A 6,740-nucleotide genomic window follows, 5' to 3' on the forward strand; every position below is an offset into this window, starting at 1 on the left:
CCAACTCTGCCAGAAAGTAGGTTCACCAGCTCTGGGACTTTTAAGACCCTGGCCCTACTTACTAGTGGGCATGCAGCAGCCCTAGAAACCTCCATGTTACACTGAACCATGCCAGGACATGGTCCAATCCATGGATGGGTCAGCACCAGACTCAGAAATACTCAGGCTACAGATTCAGCCTTGCCAGGACCCAGCCTTGCCCACCAGCAACTAGAAGGCTCCACAACCAGCCAAGGCAGCAGCTGGAAGACCTCAGGGGAGGTGCAGAGCCAGAACCAGCAGGCAGCAAGCAGGCCAGAACAAGAGCTGGAGTGGTGGAGAAGCTGGCAGCAGCCACGGCAGTGGGCCAGACTGACAGCTGAAACTCCTGCAAACTTGGGCACGTGCTCGCACCACTGTGCCACCAGCCCAAGTAATGAAGATGGTGGCCCTTAGGATGTGGTTATATTCCAACAGCTGCTACCTATACTGCCATGTGCATATCAGCACCATCCTGATTGTCATCTGCTACCTGATCATCAATGCCCTGGTACTGCTGATTCTGTTGAGTGCCCTGGCTAATCCAGACCAGGATCACTTTTCAAGTTCTGAACTCAGAGGTGACTTTGAGTTCATGGATGATGCCAACGTGTGCATTGGCATTGCAATTTCTGTTCTCATGATCCTGACCTTCCCAATGGCTCTGTAAGGAGCATACAAGCAACATGCCACCTGGATCATCCCATTCCTCTATTACCAGATCTTTGATTTTGGCCTGAACATCTTGGTTGCATTCACTGTACTTGTTTATCCAAACTCCATCCAGGAATACATATGACAGCAGCTTCCTAATCTTTCTTAGAAAGATTATATCATGTCAGTTAATCCTACCTATTTGGTCCTCATTACTCTTCTGTTTACCAACATTATCTTAACTTCTACGGGTTACTTGATTAGCTGTGTTTGGAACTACTCCTGATACATCAATGGCAGGAATTCCCTGATGTTCTGATTTATGTTATCAGAAATAACACTACGGTGCTGTTATTCTGTATGGTGATGTCACCATGAATGGCACTGCCAAGGAGCTGCCACTACCCTACCTGTCTTGTTAAGCCTTGAAGAAATACCATGTCTAGACATATATCTGGAAGAAATAAAAACTGAAAAAGACACAGGTACCCCAATGTTCATTGCAGCACTATTTACAATAGATAGGGCATGGAAGCAACCTAGATGTCCATTAACAGATGAATGGATAAAGTAACTGTGGTGCATATATACAGTGTAATTCTACTCAGCCATAAAAAGGAGCACATTTGAGTCAGTTCTATTGAGGCAGATGAACCTATTATACAGAGTGAAGTAAATTAGAAAGACAAATATATATTAACACATATATATGGAATTTACAAAAATGGTAATGATGAAACTATTTGCATGGCAACAATTTAAACACAGACATAGAGAACAGAGTTACAGACAAGGGTCGTGGGGGGATAGTGAGGGGAGGGGAGGAGAGAGGTGAGATGAATGGAGAGAGTAGTATGGAAGCATATACATTTCCATATGTAAAATAGATAGCAAAAGGAAATATTTGCTATATGACTCAGGGAATTCAAACTGGGGCTCTGTAACAACTTGGAGGGGTAAAAAAGGGTGGGAGGAGGGAAGGAGGCTCAACAGGGAGGGGACATATAGGCTAATAGAAGGCTGTTAGGACATAAGGCTAATTCATGTTGATGTGTAGCAAAAATCAAACCAATATTGTAAAACAATTATCTTTCAATTAAAGATAAATAAATTCTTAAAAAATACTTTAAATATGCTTAAAACCACAATCACAAAAAATTAACCAAAATAATCACATGGATCAAAGTCATGTAACTCAGTCCATGAAGCTATGAGCCATGTTGTGCAGGGCCACCCATGACAGATGGATCATGGTGGAGAGTGATCCACTGGAGAAGGGAATGGCAAACCACTTCAGTATTCTTGCCTTGAGAACCCCATGAACAGTATGAAAAGGCAAAAATATATGAAACTGGAAGATGAGCCCCCTAGGTCAGTAGGTGTCCAATATGGTATTGGGGAAGAGTGGAGAAATAGCTCCAGAAATAACGAAGAGGCTGAGCCAAAGCAGAAACTATGCCCAGCTGTGGATGTGTCTGGTGGTGAAAGTAAAACCCGATGTTGAACCTGAAATGTAAGGTCTATGAATCAAGGTAAATTGGATGTGATCAAACAGAAGATGGCCAGAGTGAACATCGATATTTTAGCAATCAATGAATTAAAATGGACAGGAATGGGTGAATTTAATTCAGAAGACCATTATATCTACTACTGTGGGCAAGAATCCCTGTGAAGGAATGGAATGGCCCTCATAATCAACAAACGAATCTCAAATGCAGTGTTGATTTTGTTCAGTTGCTCAGTCATGTCTGACTCTTCGTGACCCCATAGACTGCAGCACGTCAGTCCCTGTCCTTCACTATCTCCCAGATAGTGTTCAGACTTATGTCCATTGAGCCAATGGTGTCATCCAACCATCTCATCCTCTGTTGCCCCTTTCTCCTCATTCCCTATGCAGTTTTTGGGTGCAACCTCAAAAATGACAGAATGATCTCAGTTCATTTCCAAGGCAAACCATTCAGTATCACAGTAATCCAAGTCTATACCTCAACCACTAATGCAAAAGAAGATGAAGTCGAATGGTTCTATGAAAACCTATATGACCTTCTAGAACTAACTCCAAAAAGAGAAAGTCATTTTCATCATAGGAATTGAAATGCAAACGTAGGAAGTCAAGAGATACCTGGAGTAAGAGGCAAATTTGACCTTGGCATACAAAACAAAGCAGGGCAAAGGCTAACAGAGTTTTTCAAAGAGAATGCACTGGTCATAGCAAACAGCCTCTTGCAAGAACACAAGAGAAGACTCTACACTTGAACATCACCAGATGGTCAATACTGAAATCAGATTGATTATACTCTTTGCAGCCAAGGATGGAGAAACTCTAGACAGTCAGCAAAAACAAGATGGAGAACTGACTATGGCTCAGATCATGAGTGCCTTATTGCAAAACTCAGACTTAATGAAATAAAGTAGGGGGAAACACTAGGCCATTCTGGTATGACCTAAATAAAATTCCTTAAGGTTATGCAGTGGAAGTGATAAATAGATTCAAAGGATTAGATCTGATAGAGTGAGTGAAGAACTCTGGACAGAGGTTCACAACATTCCTCAGGAGTCAGTGACCAACACATTCCAAAGAAAAAGAAATACAAGAAGGCAAAATGGTTGTCTGAGGAGGCCTTACAGATAGTTGAGAAAAGAAGAGAAGTGAAAAGCAAAGGCGAAAAGGAAAGATATAAGCATCTGAATGCAGAGTTCCAAAGAATAGCAAGGAGAGATTAAAAAAAAAAAAAAAAAAAAAAGCCTTCTTAAATGAACAATGTAAAGACATAGAGGGAACAATAGAAAGGGAAAGACTAGAGATCTTTTCAAGAAAATTGGAGATAACAAGGGAACATTTCATGCAAAGATGGGCACAATAAAGGACAGAAATGGTAAGGACATAACAGACACAGAAGAGATTAAGAAGAGGTGGCAAGAATACACAGAAGAAATGTACAAAATGGTTTTAATGACACAGATAACCATGATGGTGTGGTCACTAACCTAGAGCCAGGTATCCTGAAATGTGAAGTAAAGTGGGCCTTAAGAAGCATTCCTAAGAACAAAGCTAGTGAAGGTGATGGAATTCCAGCTGAGCTATTTCAAATCCTAAAAGATGATGCTGTGAAAGTGCTATACTCAATATTCCAGCAAATTTGGAAAACTCAGCAGAGGCCACAGGACTGGAAAAGGTCAGTTTTCATTCCAATCCCAAAGAAAGGCAATGCCAAAGAAAGTTCAAACTACCATACAATTGTGATTATTTCACATGCTAGCAAGGTAATGCTCAAAATCCTTTAAGCTAAGCTTCAGCAATATGTGAACCTAAAACTTCCAGATGTAGAAGCTGGGTTTAAAAAAGGCAGAGCAACCAGAGATCAAATCACCAACCTCCACTGGATCATAGAAATAGCAAAGGAATTCCAGGAAAATATCTACTTCTGTTACATTGACTAAGCTAAATCCTTTGACTGTCAGAAAATTCCTAAAGATACAGGAATACCAGACCACCGTACTGCCTCCTGAGAAACCTACATACAGGTCAAGAAGCAACAGTTAGAACCAGACATGGAATAATGAACTGGTTCAGAATTGGGGAAAGAGTATGTCAAGGCTGTATATTGTCAATCTGCTTATTTAACTTACATGCGGAGTACATCATGGAAAATTCCACTCTGAACTCAACATTCATACAATATTGTAAAGTAAAAATAAATAAATAAGTAAATAAAGCAGTGAAGTGATTAAAAAATTTAAAAAATAAAAACAATAAAATTAAAAAAAAAAAACCCTCAACATTCAAGAAACTAAGATCGTGGCATCTGGTCCCGTCAATTCATGGAAAACAGATGGGGAAACAATGGAAAGAATGATAGACTTTATTTTATTGGGCTCCAAAATCACTGTGGACAGTGACTGCAACCATGAAATTAAGACATTTGCTCCTTGGAAGAAAGGCTATGACAAACCTAGACAGTGTATGTATTAAAAAGCAGAGATATCACTTTGCCAACAAAGGTCTGTCTATTCAAAGCTATGGTTTTTCTAATAGTAATGTACAGACGTAGGAGTTGAAGTATAAAGAAGGCTGTATGCTGAAGAATGGATGCTTTTGAACTGTGGTGCTGGAGAATATGCTTAAGAGTTCCTTAGACCACAAGGAGATCAAACCAGTCAATCCCAAAGGAAATCCACTCTGAGTATTCAAATTGGGAGGATTGAGGCTGAAGTTCCAATAATTTGGCCACCTGATTTGAAGAGCTGACTCATTAGAAAAGACCCTGATGTTGGGAAAGATTGAGGGCAGGATGAGAAGGGGATGACAGAGGATGAGATGGTTGGATAGCATCACTGATTCTATGGACATGAATTTGAGGAAGCTCTGAGAGTTGGTGAAGGACAGGGAAGTCTGGCATGCTGCAGTCCATGGGGTCGCAAAGAGTCAATGACTTAGTGACTGAACAACAACAATAGTTAAAATAAATCCCTTGTGCTTGTTTGTTATACTAGACTGCAAACCATTTTTAAAAGACTAAGATAAAACTTTTGAAAATAACACCAAAATAATGAAACAAATAACTTCATGTACTGTGATACTTTCTTTGGGGTGACACCAGACAATCCTTCAGAATTTATGAGAGAAAAGGAATCTATATGGAGGAGGAGCTAAGATGGCGGAGGAATAGGACGGGGAGACCACTTTCTCCCCAACAAATTCATCAAAAGAACATTTAAACGCCAAGTAAACTCCACAAAACAACTTCTGAATGCCGGCAGAGGACATCAGGCACCCAGAAAAGCAACCCATTGTCTTCAAAAGGAGGTAGGAAAAAATATAAAAGACAAAAAAAAAAGAGACAAAAGAGGGAGGGATGGAGCTCCATCCTGGGAAGGGAGTCTTAAAAAGAGAGAAGTTTCCAAACACCAGGAAACACTCTCACTGCTGAGTCTGTGCCGAGCCTTGGAAGCACAGAGGGCAACATAACAGGGAGGAAAAATAAACAAACAATTAAAACCCACAGATTACGAGCCCAACGGTAACTCCACCAGAGGAGAAGCAGCATAGACGCCTGCACCCGCCACTAGCAAGCGGGGGCTGGGCAGGGAGGCGGAAGCTGCATCGCTTAGAGTAAGGATCTGGCCTGAAAGCCCCGAGCACTATCTGAGCGAACTAACTTGGGCTAGCAAACCAGACTGTGGGATAACTACCACGCGAAAAGCCAGCCCTAACCTAAGACACTGCCAGGCCCATTCACAGAACAAAGGACTGAACAGAGATAGCCTGCTGCAGACCATCCCTCTCCGATGACAGGCAGCCAGAGCTGGAAGGGGGCAATTGCAGCCCCAGAGAGACATTATCTATAAAACTGTAAGCAGGCTTCTTTGCTAACTAAGACTTCTTGGGGTTCTGGACAGTCAACATCCGCCTGAGAAGGTGCGCCGGTCATACACCCAGAAAACCAAGCAGTGGGGAGGCAATAAGTCGCAGCGACCATGCCTGCCAAACACCTCATCACCTGAGCTGCTTGGACCTGGGAAGGACACAAAATGCAGGCCCAACCGAGTCTGCACCTCTGAGGACTACACGAGTGCCTGAACCTGAGTGGCTTAGACCTGGGAGGTGCATGCAGCCCAGGGCCGGCCTCAGATGATTCCTGGCGGAGCAACCTAGAGCCTGAGCAGTGTGGGCAGGGAGGGTACACGCACCATGAGCAGGGGCAGGCCCAGTGTGGCTGAGGCACTGCGAGCGCACGTCAGTGTTATTTGTTTGCAGCATCCCTCCCTCCCCACAGCATGACTGAACGAGTGAGCCTAAAAAAAAAAAGTACCCACCACCGTGCCCTTTGTGTCAGGGCGGAAGAGACCAGCAAACAGAAAAAGCTAAAACAGAGGGAACCGCCTTGGAAGCAACAGGTGCAATAGATTAAAACCTTGTTGTTAGTACCGACTACATAGGAAGGGGCCTATAGATCTTGAGAAATATAAGCCGGACCAAGGAACTAGCCAAAAATGAACTGACCCCACAATACCCACAACAACACCAGAGAAGGTCCTAGATATATTTTTACTATTTTTATGATCAT

General features: G+C 42.5%; 1 pseudogene; it reads left to right on the forward strand.

The window, feature by feature from the left end:
• The first annotated feature begins 400 nt into the window (after positions 1-400).
• On the forward strand, positions 401-1,205 carry LOC100139702 (lysosomal-associated transmembrane protein 4B-like; annotated as a pseudogene).
• The last annotated feature ends 5,535 nt before the right edge of the window (positions 1,206-6,740 follow it).

The sequence above is a fragment of the Bos taurus genome, chromosome X (genome assembly GCF_002263795.3).
Source record: "Bos taurus isolate L1 Dominette 01449 registration number 42190680 breed Hereford chromosome X, ARS-UCD2.0, whole genome shotgun sequence".
NCBI lineage: Eukaryota > Metazoa > Chordata > Mammalia > Artiodactyla > Bovidae > Bos > Bos taurus.